Source organism: Schistocerca gregaria, chromosome 9, assembly GCF_023897955.1.
Source record: "Schistocerca gregaria isolate iqSchGreg1 chromosome 9, iqSchGreg1.2, whole genome shotgun sequence".
In the NCBI taxonomy this organism is placed as follows: domain Eukaryota; kingdom Metazoa; phylum Arthropoda; class Insecta; order Orthoptera; family Acrididae; genus Schistocerca; species Schistocerca gregaria.
In genome coordinates, this window is record NC_064928.1 from 183,889,660 (window position 1) to 183,906,952 (window position 17,293).

A 17,293-nucleotide genomic window follows, 5' to 3' on the forward strand; every position below is an offset into this window, starting at 1 on the left:
CGAACTATAAACTCGTACAAGAACTTGTTGCTGCGTGTTTGAATGACAAACGTAAACACAGCGTACCGCTACTAGAAAAACAGTGCCAAAGTCATGATATCACATCAGCATATCGTCAATTCTGGAATTTACAAAGATTTAAAAACTTTCGTGAAAATATTTACGAAATGTGCTCTATACTCACTCGCCCAGAAAGTTCCTTGTAATAACGGAACGACCATAAAGAGAAACAAAACTCAACATAGGGTAAGTGCAGCAGAAAGTAATATGGCAGATGATGATGATAATGATTATGTTTGGCTTGTGGGGTGCTCAACTGCCTGGTTATCAGCGCCCGTACCCAGTCCCAATTCTTCCACAGTCCCTTTTTTTCACAATCCAATTTAGGCATTATCGGAAGTGATGAAGATGATGATGATGAAATGATAAGGACAACACAAACACCCAGTCTCGGGAAGAGAAAATTACCAACCAGGCCGGAATATGGCAGTCACAGAATTCAGCAGACTGCTGTTGGCGCATGCGCAGTGAGGCCACTAGTACCGAATTTAGAACTGGACCTATTCCTTTATCCCTAGAGCTACCGCGCGTCGCTGCTAACGCAGCGGCAATAGTGAGCCTGTTCACACGATACACGGCCGCCATTCACGCAGCTGGTTGTCAGTCGGTTACAAGTTGGTCCATCGTGTAAAACTGGCATATGACGTCCCGAGATCACGTGACCACGCTGGCGATGTATGTTGACAACACAAAAAGCTGTTCTGCGCATTCGAATGCGCACTCCAGAGGTTTCTCTACTCTGTGGGTGTAACGCGACCGAGCAGCCAGTAGCCAGTAATCAGTAGCCGGCCCCTGAGCTCATCCTCAAAGATATCCCAGCCCAGAGCGCCGCCGCCTGCTGCTGTTTGCGCGCCGTCTGTTTACACGGCGAGCGCCTCTGTATAGCAGACGGAGGGCGGCGGGCCGCTAACCGCTGCCTTTGTTGCCGGCACAAGTGGGCTCTTCACGCACACGCACTCATACACACACACGTGTAGCTCTAGCGGCCACCGGCGTCGCCCTGGCAGGCACTCCATCAGCGAAGCACTCCCTCCAACTGAAACATCCTCTCTCTCCGCCAACACACACACTTCTCGCTCAAAGAACAGTTCTATTCATCTGCTGATCACTTTAGCACAGTTAGTGGCCCTTATAACAGAATACCGTGAATACGGTAGCTACCTAAAGAACGTCCTGGAACAGTATATCGGGCAGCTTACCAAACAATACAATGGCACACTACACCGGGTAGATTACTAAAGATCGAAATGATACAGTCCATCGAGTTGTTGTAGTCAATAACAAGACCAGTCTGAGGAGGCTCCCCGTGCCAATCTGCCCTCTGTAAGACTCCCCGCGTCTGCACAATTACTGCCGCTGATTAAGGCTTCGAAGAGACTAAGTATCTATAATCAATTATTCAAAATGACAGTCACAATCGCATTATTTATTTTGCCGCCAACCGGTGTCAACCCGCGATGGGGTCGTCTTCTGAGCAATTTACACTGTAAAGTTATAATATTAGTGAGTAATTATGGGTACGTAATCTAGAAGCAATTAGTCAAAGTTACACAAATAAACAGATTTTTATACCCATTTGGTCGCTCGCTGGAGTCACCACCCCGCCTCTGCACGGTTGGTAACTATGCATGGTTGGCTTTTTTTTTCTTTATTGAGTTTTGATTCTCCCCTGAAGGGATCGGCCTGGCAACAGCTTAGTATGCCGCTCTTCAGCCTACAGATTTTGTTTTAAAAACATGAAGATAATAAGTAATAAAACAGGCGATAAAATCGGAAACTTAAATGGTAACATGGATAAAAAAAATTGTGGAAATTCACACCCAGCGACAGCATTGTTTCTGTTCACAACACTGGGGAAGAACGAAACAACACTGAATGCTAACTTGAACACTGCACTAAAGAGTTGACAAATAATACATTCCACAGACGAGAGCAGGTGGTGGGAAACTGGACAGATGATGAGAAAATAAAAGGGGGGGAAGGAGAGGAAAAACGAAGGGGAGAGGGGGGAAAGGAGCCGATAGAGGATGAGGACCCGTAAGAGGGGTAGGGGGTGCTGGGCAGACGCGACAGGGAGTGGGGAAGGGAGAGGAGGGGAATACAAAAGGACTCGGAGGGAAGAAAGGAGGTAGGGAGGGCTTAGTTGGCAGAGAAAGCAGGATAGAAGGAGGGGGAAGAGGGAGCCCAGGAAAAGAAGAGAGGAAAGGAGGGGGTGTGAGGATCAGAGTTGATTGGAGGAGTAAATGGAGAGAAAAAGGGCATCATCCAGGAGGGCCGCCTTGGGAAAGGACATGAAGGATGTAGAGATGGAGGGTAGGGGGGACACAACAGTGAAGGCGCGGTAGGTGGCGGGGATGGGAGAGGAGAGGAGCAACCAGGGGGTGAGGGGGATCAAGGCGGCGGGAGGTGTAGAGGATGCAGATATGTTCGAGGAATAGGAGCAGATGGGGAAAAGGAATGAGGTCATAGAGGATCCGCGTGGGGGACGGTAGGTTTATACTGAAGGCAAGGCAGAGTGCATGACGCTCGAGGATCTGGAGGGACTTATAGAATTTGGGGGGGGGGGGGAGGGCGGATATCCAGGTGGGACTGGCATAACAGAGGATGGGATGGATTAAGGATTTGTAGGTGTGGAGGATGGTAGAGGGGTTCAACCTCCATGTCCGGCCAGAGAGGAGTTTGCACCAGCTTAAATAACGGCCAACAACACGTGGGCAGACGGTAGCGCCCTCCTCAGTGACCAACGGTAGTTACATGCTTAAGCAAGAAATCGTAGATTTTAAAGATTGCTCCAGTTGTAATATAAAACATAATAAATAATAAATATAACAAATTAAATCTCGAGAAATTTACAATTATTTAAAATTCAGGTAACTATTCTCCCATTCATTTTTCACATCAGTTGTGGATAGAGCAGAGCCCTCTATCTTTTGTGGTAGGGATGCTGTTACCATGGGCGATAATAGTATATATCAAGCGCCCCCTAGCCTGTGTCGTTGGGACGCTGTCGTCATGGTAGCCGCTTCGTATAAGTCGTCTGCTGTAATATCATATTTGCGCGACGTTCTACATCTACATGACTACTCTGCAATTCACATTTAAGTGCTTGGCAGAGGGTTCATCGAACCACAATCATACTATCTCTCTACTATTCCACTCCCGAACAGCGAGCGGGAAAAACGAACACCTAAACCTTTCTGTTCGAGCTCTGATTTCTCGTATTTTATTCTGATGATCATTCCTACCTATGTAGGTTGGGCTCAACAAAATATTTTCGCATTCGGAAGAGAAAGTTGGTGACTGAAATTTCGTAAAAAGGTCTCGCCGCGACGAAAAACGTCTATGCTGTAATGACTTCCATCCCAACTCGTGTATCATATCTGCCACACTCTCTCCTCTATAACGTGATAATACAAAACGAGCTGCCCTTTTTTGCACCCTTTCGATGTCCTCCGTCAATCCCACCTGGTAAGGATCCCACACCGCGCAGCAATATTCTAACAGAGGACGAACGAGTGTAGTGTAAGCTGTCTCTTTAGTGGACTTGTTGCATCTTCTAAGTGTCCTGCCAATGAAACGCAACCTTTGGCTCGCCTTCCCGACAATATTACCTATGTGGTCCTTCCAACTGAAGTTGTTCGTAATTTTAACACCCAGGTACTTAGTTGAATTGACAGCCTTGAGAATTGTACTATTTATCGAGTAATCGAATTCCAACGGATTTCTTTTGGAACTCATGTGGATCATCTCACACTTTTCGTTATTTAGCGTCAACTGCCACCTGACACACCATACAGCAATCTTTTCTAAATCGCTTTGCAACTGATACTGGTCTTCGGATTACCTTACTAGACGGTAAATTACAGCATCATCTGCGAACAATCTAAGAGAACTACTCAGATTGTCACCCATGTCATTTATATAGATCAGGAACAGCAGAGGTCCCAAGACGCTTCCCTGGGGAACACCTGATATCACTTCAGTTTTACTCGATGATTTGCCGTCTATTACTACGAACTGCGACCTTCCTGACAGGAAATCACGAATCCAGTCGCACAACTGAGACGATACCCCATAGCTCCGCAGCTTGATTAGAAGTCGCTTGTGAGGAACGGTGTCAAAAGCTTTCCGGAAATCTAGAAATATGGAATCAACTTGAGATCCCCTGTCGATAGCGGCCATTACTTCGTGCGAATAAAGAGCTAGCTGCGTTGCACAAGAGCGATGTTTTCTGAAGCCATGCTGATTACGTGTCAATAGATTGTTCCCTTCGAGGTGATTCATAATGTTTGAATACAGTATATGCTTCAAAACCCTACTGCCAACCGACGTCAATGATATAGGTCTGGCCGGCCGCGGTGGTCTCGCGGTTCTGGGCGCGCAGTCCAGAACCGTGCGACTGCTACGGTCGCAGGTTCGAATCCTGCCTCGGGCATGGATGTGTGTGATGTTCTTAGGTTAGTTAGGTTTAAGTAGTTCTAAGTTCTAGGGGACTAATGACCACAGCAGTTGAGTCCCATAGTGCTCAGAGCCATTTGAACCATTTTTTGATATAGGTCTGTAGTTAAATGGATTACTCCTACTACCCTTCTAGAACACTGGTGCGACCTGCGCAATTTTCCAATCTGTAGGTACAGATCTATCGGTGAGCGAGCGGTTGTATATGAGTGCTAAGTAGGGAGCTATAGTATCAGCGTAATCTGAAAGGAACCTAATCGGCATACAATCTGGACCTGAAGACTTGCCCGTATCAAGCAATTTGAGTTGCTTCACAGCCCCTAAGGTATCTACTTCTAAGAAACTCATGCTAGCAGATGTTCGTGTTTCAAATTCTGGAATATTCCATTCGTCTTCCCTGGTGAAGCAATTTCGAAAAACTGTGTTCAATAACTCCGCTTTAGCGGCACAGTCGTCGATAACAGTACCATCGGCACTGCGCAGCGAAGGTATTGACTGCGTCTTGCCGCTTGTGTACTTTACATACGACCAGAATTTCTTCGGATTTTCTACCAAATTTCGAGACAATGTTTCGTTGTGGAACCTATTAAAGGCATCTCGCATCGAAGTACGTGCCAAATTTCGCACGTCTGTAAATTTTAGCCCATCTTCGGGATTTCGCGTTCTTCTGAACTTCGCATGTTTTTTCCGTTGTCTCTGCAACAGCGTTCGGACCTTTTTTGTGTACCACGGGGGATCCGTTCCATCTCTTACCAATTTATGAGGTATGAATCTCTCAATTGCTGTTGCTACTATATCTTTGAATTTGAGCCACATCTCGTCTACATTCGCATAGTCAGTTCGGAAGGAATGGAAATTGTCTTTTAGGAAGGCATCTAGTGACACTTTATCCGCTTTTTTAAATAAAATTATTTTGCGTTTGTTTCTGATGGATTTGGAAGAAACTGTATTGAACCTAGCTACAACGACCTTGTGATCACTAATCCCTGTGTCAGTCATGATACTCTCTATCAGCTCTGGATTGTTCGTCGCTAAGAGGTCAAGTGTGTTTTCGCAACCATTTACAATTCGCGTGGGTTCGTGGACTAACTGCTCGAAATAATTTTCGGAGAAAGCATTTAGGACAATCTCGGAAGACGTTTTCTGCCTACCACCGGTTTTGAACAAGTATTTTTGCCAACATACCGAGGGTAGGTTGAAGTCCCCACCAACTATAACCGTATGAGTGGGGTATTTATTTGTTACGAGACTCAAACTTTCTCTGAACTGTTCCGCAACTGTATCATCTGAGTCTGGGGGTCGGTAGAAGGAGCCAATTATTAACTTAATTCGGCTGTTAAGTATAACCTCCACCCATACCAATTCGCACGGAGTATCTACTTCGACTTCACTGCAAGATAAACCACTACTGACAGACACAAACACTCCACCACCAATTCTGCCTAATCTATCTTTCCTGGACACTGTCTGAGACTTCGTAAAAATTTCTGCAGAACTTATTTCAGGCTTTAGCCAGCTTTCTGTACCTATAACGATATCAGCTTCTGTGCTTTCTATTAGCGCTTGAAGCTTAGGGACTTTTCCAGCGCAACTACAACAATTTACAACTATAATTCCGACTGTTCCTTGATCCAAGCACGTCCTGTAATTGCCATGCACCCTTGGACATTGCAGCCCACCCCGTACCTTCCCGAGGCCTTCTAACCTAAAACACCGCCCAGTCCACGCCACACAGCCTCCGCTACCCGTGTAGCCGCCAGCTGAGTGTAGTGAACTCCTGACCTATTCACATGAACCCGAAACCCCACCACCCTATGGCGCAAGTCAAGGAATCTGCAGCCAACACGGTCGCAAAACCGTCTGAGCCTCTGATTCAGACCCTCCACCCGGCTCTGCACCAAAGGTCCGCAGTCGGTTCTGTCAACGATGCTGCAGATGGTGAGCTCTGCCTTCATCTCGTAAGCAAGACCGGCAGCCTTCACCAAATCAGATAGCCGCTGGAATCCAGAGAGAATTTCCTCAGATCCAAAGCGACACACGTCATTTGTGCCGACATGTGCCACTACCTGCAGCTGGCTGCACCCTGTGCTCTTCATGGCATCCGGAAGGACCCTTTCCACATCAGGAATGACTCCTCCCGGTATGCACACGGAGTGTACACTGGATTTCTTCCCCTCCTTAGCCGCCGTATCCCTAAGGGGCCCCATTACGCGCCTAACATTGGAGCTCCCAACTACCAGTAAGCCCACCCTCTGCGATTACCCGGACCTTGAAGGCTGAGAATGATCCTCTGAAACAGGGCAGGCAGCTGCATCTGGCTCAGCCAGAGACAGTGCCTGAAACCGGTTTGTCAGACGCACTGGGGAGGCTTTCTGATCAGCCTCCGGGGACGCCTTTCGCTGCCTGCCACGCCTTGGAACGACCTCCCAATCAACTACAGGCGAGGGCTCAGCCCCACTGCGGGCAGCAACCGGGGCAACCACAGCGGCGGACCGTTCTGGGGACAGACGGGACGAGGTTGACATCCCCGTGATACCCGAGTCCGGCTCCCCACAGTGGTGCCCATTGGCCACAGCCTCAAGCTGCGCGACCGAAGTCAGCGCCGATTGCAGCTGTGAGCGAAGGGATGCTGTCAGCCCTCATCCGAACACAGCAATCGCAGTCCCTGTCCATTATAATCGATGTTGAACAACAGTTACTGAAACACGAGTCCGTGCCTAGAGAACGCAAGCGAAACACGCAAAGAATGTATCAACTAACCTGTACAAATGCCTAACGACTGCGCTACAATCTGCTGAATTTACGATTACAGTAACTAAAACTCGAAATTGCACCTCCTATACGAAACTCACACGCAATTTAAACAAGAATCTACCAAGTAGACACTAAAGCGCGATGCTACAACCCTCAAATAGTATAATACGCCCGAAATATATGAATTAAACAATACGAGTACCCAAAAACACGCAAAGAAATTAATTAAACTATCTAACAAATAAGTAAGCTAGGGTTATACGACTTGCTGCTGCAGCTGCTTATCCAACGGCGGCAGGGAACACAATGACTGTGACCAACCGACACTGGCTGTTCAAAACAAAAACAGAAGACAGACGACTACGCGAATTTGCACTATTCAGGTACTAAGGCGGGATGCTACAACCCTCAAATACTATAATACGCCCGAAATATATGAATTAAACAATGCAAGTACCCCAAAACACGCAAAGAAATTAATTAAACTATCTAACAAATAAGTAAGCTAGGGTTATACGACTTGCTGCTGCAGCTGCTTATCCAACGGCGTACCATAGCCATTCTTCCGCCATGTTGTTGTCAATCCATGTGGTATTCTGCTGAGGCGTTATCTTTGCACAGCATGCGTTGTCATGCTGTGTTCTGGCTGCTATCCACAAAAGTTGTTCCTAGTAATTAATAAAAAACTTCAAAATCAGTGTATTCTCCGTTATAAAATTAACATATTAGAAACAGTTGTACATGAAGTGCCCCTTAGCCAATTTGGCTAGGATTCCGTCGTCATAGCGGAGGGCGTGGAGGACGTTACCTCTGCCCACGTGTTGTTGGCCGTTATTTAAGCTCATGCAGAGAGCCAACCATGCACCGTGTGCGGGCGGGGTGGTGACTCCAGCGAGCGACCAAATGGGTATAAAGATCTGTTTATTTATGTAACTTTGACTAATTGCTTGTAGATTACTTACATGATTACTTACTGATATTATAAGTTTACAGTGTAAATTGCCCTGAAGATGACCCCATCGCGGGTTGAAACCGGTTGGCGGCAAAATAAATGATGCGATTGTGACTGTCATTTTGAGTAATTGATTATAAATAAATTAATCGCTGTTTATCTCCATACAACTACGTTGTCTAAATTTGTAGACTAAGTATCTACTATCGGACTTCTTTTTATTATGGAGATTCGAGTTTAAGCTTTAATTACAAGCGAACCAATAGGTCCATCGCAAAATGAGTTATAAGAATATTTTCCTAGTTTTATTCTGCATTAAGCTATGTGGAACAATTTGCTTTTAAAGGTCAATATCTATATTTTTTATTTTAGACTCAATTAAGGATTGTCCGGTTTTCGATGTCTTCGCTAAGAGCTGCTCAGCTCAAAACTATATACCGTTAACTTTATTTCTAAGATATTAATGAAATTTTTTACAGGTTATAGGCACATATATTGTTAGAGGAAATCTCATATTGCAAAATTTTTCAGTTGCCAAGGAAAAGATCTTATGATTATTCTAAAAGAACTATTTCTAAGCCCAGGATAAACACATAACAGAAACCGTGTGTTTGTTTTCAAGGTCTCTTCTGTAGCTGCAAGAAGCTACAGTATGATGCGGATTTTGTAACGAGTGGTATTTAAGACTGGTTCTGTGCGTAATGGACAGCAGGAGTAACAGTGGGCGCGGTGGCGGAATGAGGCACTACGTTGCCAGACACTGGCAGACCGTTTTCCGACAGCCCGGAGTTTCGCGGCAACGAGGCATTCATTTTCGCAGCCAGGCACAATGTTAATTCTGAGGTGCAGCAAGGATAGAACCAGTCTTAAATATCACTTTATAAAGAACCACGCTTTCGGTTGTGTGTTAACCCCGTGCTGTTAGACTCACAAGAACATATTTTTTACTCATTTACAAATTCTGTTAAGTTGGGATTTCCACTAGCAATATATTTGCCTATAACCCATTAAAATTTCGTTACCATCGGACAGATACTTTTCTAGCTATAGATGTCTGACATGAGCAGTTCGTAGCGAAGACTCTGAAAACTGCATAATCATTACTATAATCTAATATACACTACTGGCCATTAAAATTGCTACACCACGAAGATGACGTGCTACACACGCGAAATTTAACCGACCGGAAGAAGATGCTGTGATATGCAAATGATTAGCTTTTCAAAGCATTCACACAACGTTGGTGCCGGTGGCGACACCTACAACGTGCTGAAATGAGGAAAGTTTCCAACCGATTTCTCATACACAAACAGCAGACCGGCGTTGCCTGGTGAAACGTTGTTGTGATGCCTCGTGTAAGGAGGAGAAATGCGTTCCATCACGTTTCCGACTTTGACAAAGGTCGGATTGTAGCCTATCGTGATTGCGGTTTATCGTATCGCGACATTGCTGCTCGCGTTGGTCGAGATCCAATGACTGTTAGCAGAAGATGGAATATATGGCTTCAGGAGGGTAATACGGAACGCCGTGCTTGATCCCAACGGCCTCGTATCACCAGCAGTCGAGATGACATGCATCTTACCCTGATGGCTGTAACGCATCGTGCAGCCACGTCTCGATCCCTGAGTCAGCAGATGGGGACGTTTGCAAGACGACAACCACTGCACGAACAGTTCGACGACGTTTGAAACAGCATGGACTATCAGCTCAGAGACCATGGCTGCAGTTACCCTTGACGCTGCATCACAGACAAGAGCGCCTGCGATGGTGTACTCAAAGACGAACCTGGGTGCACGGAATGGCAAAACGTCATTTTTTCGGATAAATACAGATTCTGTTTACAGCATCATGACGGTCGCATCCGTGTTGGGCGACATGGCGGTAAACGCACATTGGAAGCGTGTATTCGTCATCGCCATACTGGCGTATCACCCGGTGTCATGGTATGGGGTGCCATCACCTCTTGTTCGCACCGACGGCACTTTGAACAGTGGACGTTACATTACAGGCGTGTTACGACTCGTGGCTCTACCCTTCATTCGATCCCTTCGAAACCCTACATTTCAGTAGGATAACGCACGACCGCATGTTTCAGGTCTTGTACCGGCCTTTCTGGATACAGAAAATGTTCGACTGCTGCCCTGGCCAGCACATTCTCCAGATCTCTCACCAATTGAAAACGTCTGGTTAATGTTGGCCGGGCAACTGGCTCGCCACAATACGCCAGTCACTACTCTTGATAAACTGTGGTATCGTGTCGAAGCTGCATGGGCAGCTGTATCTGTACACGCCATCCAAGCTCTGTTCGACTCAATGCCCAGGCGTATAAAGGCCGTTATTACGGCCAGAGGTGGTTGTTCAAATGAGTGTGAAATCTTATGGGACTTAACTGTTAAGGTCATCAGTCCCTAAGCTTATACACTACTTAACTTAAATTATCCTAAGGACAATCACACACACCCACGCCTGAGGGAGGACTCGAACCTCAGCCGGGACCAGCCGCACAGTCCATGGTGACTTCTTTCGTGGACAGGTGCAGACATGTAACTCTTTTGTATCGGTTGTGAATAAATAGTTTCCACTATTTAAGTTCCAACCCTCATATATATCCTAACGCAGAACTAAACGTAAAAAATATTGATATGACTCATTTTGAAACAGGCCTATTGGTTTGGTTGTAATTAAAGACTAAACTCGAATCTCCGCAGTAAAAAATCCGGTAGTAAAGTCATCAGTTCCTTGTTCACACCCCACGACCGAATCTGTCTATCCCATTTGTCTGTGTCCAGAGTTGACCATAGATGCAAGTGTGAGCACGTTTTCTGAATGTTAGGCTAAAATGCATCTTAGGTAGGACTGGGTACCATTCCAAAACACCGCTGAGCCGTGCACAGCTCGTGTTCATGCCATTTATCGTTTGTCATCTTCTATTGCGGAACTGCCGCCTCGTTTCCTTATTCCATTTACTGGCGTCACTAACTTCCTGCCTTACTTGCCCGTGAGCGGCAGCAGCAGCGCGTATCGGTAAGTGCGCTGTCGTACCATCTATGGAGCGCCCGATAGGATTTCCAGGTCGTCGTGTGTCTGGCAGACAGTTCGGAGACGGACCAGCAGTGCAGTCGGGACGCAGCAGCAGTGGAGTCGGGGACGGAGCGCCTGTGAGGCGCGGACAGGCAGTGCTCGCCGACCACTGGCGACTCACATGAACTGTCCGATGGAGGGAGATTGGAGCGGGACGACCGTTGGTTGGTCGTCTCATCGGCCGCCCTATACGTGGTCCCTTCACCCGGGCCCGGGAGTTGGTCGGCTGGCGTGGAAATCTCTGCGGCGCGCAGTTTGGCCAAGGCCGCTGGCGAGGTCCACGCGCGGTCGGAGTGTGTGGAGCTGTTCCCATTGCTACGAGGTCCGTGGCGCACCGATCCTGGACACGAAAGTTGAGTTTTGACTTAATCTACCAGCAAGTCACTACCGTTCACATCGTGTCGTTTGGATTTCGTAGTCGGCTGTTGGGACATTCCCGCGAGCAACAACGTATGTTTTCAAGTTGACAAATTTTAACCTCCCCCCCCCTCCCCCAGTGTAGTTTGACTGTACTTGGTTATTTTGAATTGAAGAGCACCAATGGATTCTTCTGCCTTGTGGCCATTAACGTTCCGGTTACCTGCCCTGGGTGTTGACATAAATTCAGGTAGTGTAATTTCCTTATTGTCTAAACATTCATGGTGGTGTCTGTTTGTTCCATATCGTGTCTCCCTACCACTTTCGCGCAACGACGCTCTGAGCGTTTTTTTTTTTAGGGAATTGGCTAGTTTGAACCTGGGACCTGTTGCTGGTAAGGAGACGCCAGACCACACATTACATGTATAATTCAGAAGAGTACAGTGAGACTAGCGATGATATAACCAAATACTTAATAATTTCAGCGTCAGCTCCACTGCACTCCTTGTAAAAGAATCTTAATACTAACTAAATTTAGTGGAAGGGGTTCAAGGCTTTCCTATTTTTAGTTAGCTGGTAAAATAACGTCGAAAAAGCAGTTAAGTTTACCATTGGAAATTTTATTCTCCTCACAAAACATGGTTTATAAACTGCACTATTCATAAAAGGAAATGTTGTAATACAAGATGGTAAAAACCAACTGCGTTCAACAAAAATGCGAACGAATATTCCCTGAGTGGGTTTCCAAGTTCTACAATGCATCGAAGGCTGATCTATGCCATATCACATCTATAATCTAGGTTTAAATTAAGTTTCACAAAAGAGAAAACTATCAAATTGGTCTACAGTGACCCTCAATTATCTTCAATTACTTATCTAACTTGTCGTAAATTACAGTGGCTGATGTGGCTTCTCAATAACTATACAACAGAAAAAAATCATCACGTTTCAGATCTTTACTTCAAGTGGCCAATGTGAACACCATGAGTTTTAATTTACGATCGACACTAGTATTACGCAAAAAGGGGGTGTAACAGATGAGACTTCTGCAGTTCTGAGTGAAACCTTATGCGCTCAAAAATGCGGCATCGCGTGCGTTCATTACCTTGTCGGTGTTTAGGCAGCGTCAGGGCGATAGCAGCCGGCGCAGCAGCTATTCAGCTCGCCGTCTCGGAACTAACTCTCTCCTAACTTCTCCTTATTACAATTTACCGAAGTTGGTTTAAAAAAACTATCTGGCTGTGTTTTCATCTGACCAATCAGGGTCTCAATGTTAACCTTAAGCTCTGCCTACAAAAATTCTGTCTATCCAATGAGAAACGTTATACTTTTCATGGTGGGGCAATGTTTTTAAAGTTTGCAACATAACAGAGACGCGAAAAATTCTCACGCTAAAACTTGCAGCTGGTAAGATCTATACTGTTCTTCTGGAGGGCTCTATCATTTAACATGGGCTGGGAAGGTGGTCCTAATGTAACAGACACGCGAAAAAGTCTCACGCTAAAACTTGCTGGTGGTAGTGGCCCTTTTTGTGTTATCGTAAGATCTATACTGTTCTTCTGGAGGGCTCTAGCTTTTAACATGGTGGTCGTTGACGTAACAGAGACGCGAAACAGTCTCACGCTAAAACGTGCGGGATGTGTGGCCCTTGTGGTTAGCTGGCGACGTGGGTGTCCAGTCCGTCCCTTATCGTAGGGCCTTCTAGCTTAACACGGTTCTGCTCTCGGCTTCTGTTCTCGTTTCTCCCCTCGGAACTGCGTCTGCCTCACGGTGGGAAGGTATGACATGCATTTAGGCATTCTTGTGTTAGTCTGTGGTATTCCATTTGCTCACTCGTTACTCGTGTTACTTTGGTTAATTTAATGTCACGATTTATTCGGAGCTATGTGACATACTACTGGATTTGCTTATCATGCCAGGGTTTTCATGGAAGGTGTTGGATTTGCCTGACACCTTACAACTGTGTTGTTGCTGTCCAGCACGGTGTGTAGTTTGACAGCTCAGTGTATAATTGGTTGTAGGCGCAATACCTTCTAGGTTGTTCCACTGATCTCCCTGTTGTGTGCCGGTCGAGTGTAGCGGAAGTTGTCTTGTCGGTGGGTCCGTTGACTGTCTGTCGGCTGGGTTGTCGTCGGATCGAGAATGGTTAGGGCGATTGCCTGTCTCACCTAAGGGAGCGTTAGTGTTTGAATTCCACGCCGATCCTCGAAAACTTCTGAACGCCGTTGGGTGTACTGTCTTGTCTTATTTGTTCTTGTTGTTTGTATTTGTATGGCTTCTAGCCGATTTTTAAATTAAACTTGTTTTGCTCTTAAGGTATAAGATCGTTTGGGTCTTCAGCCTAATTGGAAGAACCGATTTAAGACAAGGCCTTCTGCCTTTTAAATTTCTGATTTTGGTTTGAGTCTTAAGTTATCGGCCTTCAGTCGATTTTAAAGTGGTCTTGCCCTTAAGGCTTGAGACTATATGGCGCATTCAACTGGTAATTAAGTTCCAAAAATTAATGCTATGTGTTTTTTTTGTAATTTCTTAGCTCTTGTAATGTTTGGTCAGATAAATAAAGTTGTGTATTCGAGTGTAACTGACAGACACTTATTTTGGTCCCTTTCCACAACTTAAACTACCTGTCCTGCCCTGCGGGTTTAGAAGGGCGTCTCAACCACATCATTTTAGCCGATTCAGCACCGCTCGACACTAATCTGCGGAGCGCATTCAATACGGGTCACGCTCCCTTCCTCGTCCCAAAAGCAGTGCATTACGCGCTCGCCTATCCGAGCAGATAAATCCTGTGACTTACATCCACTTGAACCAGCTAACTCCACTCATGTCTGTGTTCCTCTAAAGTTTTCATCTCCTTCACTTCCATACAAAACCAAACTGACAATTCGTTAATGTCACATAATGTTTCCTATAAACTAAATTCATTTTCCATCTTTTGATATGCAGCTCCTTGTATTGGCCGTATTTACAGTTAAAAATGTGAGGTCCGCCAGTTATGCAAAACACCGTTCTTCTCAGTACCCAAACATGTTACGGCACCACTGTGCCATCATCAGTGGGTTTTCGTTTTTTTTTTAAATTTATTCTTTACATTTTGTGTGTATGAACTTTCTGGATCACTTTTGTGTTAATTACTACAGGTAGCTTGTCATGATTTCGTGTGGCAATCACTTCCATTCCCCACGTCATGCTGAAATGTTGTGATGCATACGTAACTATAACAAGTATTTTCCACCAATAACGTAGTAAAACACATTTTCACTACACCAGAACGCACCACCTCTTTACTTAATCTATCCACCCATCTACCTTTCAACATTCCTCTATAGGAATGGGGTTCAATCTATTCAGGCTTGACATCTGCTGGATGCAATTTAGTCCATTTAGAGATATATTGACTTAAATTTCACAGAGGCTTAAGAACAAAACAATACAGTTGCTAAAAGTAACCATTATAAATACACAAAATACACATAAGCTAATTTTCTCTCGTGAAAAGTTGTAGGTCTGATGCCCAGATTTCAAGACATTAGACATCTGAAAAAAATGAATGAGAATCTACACAATCATAAACGTTGAAAAAGCTTTATTGGGATACTTGGCTTTCCATGCCATTGGCAAGTTATAATCAGATGAATAATTTGTCAGAGCCAAACTTTTACAGTCAAGGACGAGGATAAGTCAGTTTATTCCTACACTTAGATTTATCTAACTTCATGGCTGAAAACGCTGTCTCACAGTGATAATCCAAAAAGCGGTAAAACACACAATTCCACTGTCACAATGTTAGGCTAGGATTTTACAATTACTTACTTCCAAAAGTTATCTTCATTGTATTATGAATTTAAGGAAACGTCATTTTGAAATCGAATTATTTCCTCATTAAGTTCACGTTGTGGTTGGCAGGAGAGCCAACACTGTGTTACTAAAGGAGGCCGAAATGCACGCGTTTTAGCTCACGCAGGCTGGCGTGAGGTCTGGAACATAACAAGGGAATTAGAAGTGAGGAAAACGGACGTAGTTGGTGGAATACTTAACTTTAATCCATTAATGACGAACGTCGCTCTTGACGGTACATGATTTACAATATCAATAGAAAATGATAATGGCGCCTTGCTAGGTCGTAGCAAATAACATAGCTGAAGGCTATGCTAACTATCGTCTCGGCAAATGAGAGCGTAATTTGTCAGTGAACCATCGCTAGCAAAGTCGGCTGTACAACTGGGGCGAGTGCTAGGAAGTCTCTCTAGACCTGCCGTGTGGCGGCGCTCGGTCTGCAATCACTGATAGTGGCGACACGCGGGTCCGACGTATACTACCGGACGGCGGCCGATTTAAAGGCTACCACCTAGCAAGTGTGGTGTCTGGCGGTGACACCACAGTTCAGTGGCAGCAAAAGAGAAAAGTGTACTCAGTTTATCTGAAGTATCTTCCACATCAAGTATTTGGAAAAGTTGAGCTATGAAAGATAGAATAAGTTCCATTGCCTTTAAATCTGAAAATCGTTTTTCAAACTCCGTCTTCAGTGCTGCCAGGTTGGCCGTATACTTCTTTGTATTTTCTTGACCCAAATATATTTGTTAATGGGACAATTCTGACTGTATTTGAGGAAAGTGTTTCTCGTTTAACTTCTGTAACTGGGCTATCTAAATGTCAAGTTTTTGTATGAAAAACTTTATGGAAGACTTAAGAGTTATGACAGTTTGGATGTTTTCTTGAAGTTCTTTGTTTAACTGATTTCGTTTAACTGCCATACCACTTACAAACCAACAACCAGCTCAGTTCATATATTTGTTAATAACGTTCCTCTCTTTCAGACACAAAAGATTTCATTGATGGCAGAAGCTCTTTAAATTTGTTTTGAACCATGCCCCTTCTAAGCAATCGAACTTAAGTGTGCAATAGTATGTTTCCATGTTGGCTATCCAGGTCTTAGAAAAGCACTCTAAATTTTGTTTTCTGTAGTGATTGTGAGCGAACTAAATTAACAACTTTTGTGACAGTACTCATGTGACATTTTCAAAACTATGTCCACAGAGCGCTTACTGATGCACGATACAGTGATACCTAACGAACACCGCGGGAAAGATTCGTCGTTTGCACGCACGGCAACAAATCCTTTATGTTTGCCTGCCATGCAAGGCGCTCTATCGGTAGTAACAGACGCAAGTTTCTGAAACGGGAAATCGATTTTCAGAAAGGAAATGATCTGAATGCATGGCAAAAATCTGCTCCTCTTGTAGTGTCTTCCCGTGTCAAAATTGTAAGCAAGTCTTCTGTTGAAATCCTAAAAAATCAGTCTTACAAAAACCATAATTTGAGGTGGAAAACCAGGATTCAAAATCTGCCAGAAGGCATTCATTAACAATTGTGCCATCGTCAAATGGTTTTGCTTGTTTCATCAATACTTCCGATAGACGAAATGATGGTATGCTTGATGTAAGACTTTTGTACAAGTTCTACAAGAAACGTCTGCTGTGATTGAAATTTAATTTTAAGATTAGAAAGTTTCTTCCTCCTTAACTCCTTACAAAGAGCTGCGTCCGATTGAAAGTCGCTGTGACTGTTCTAAAATGGCGTTCTATATTTTTCTATTTAGGTAAAGCTGAGGCAGCATTGCATATCGAACAT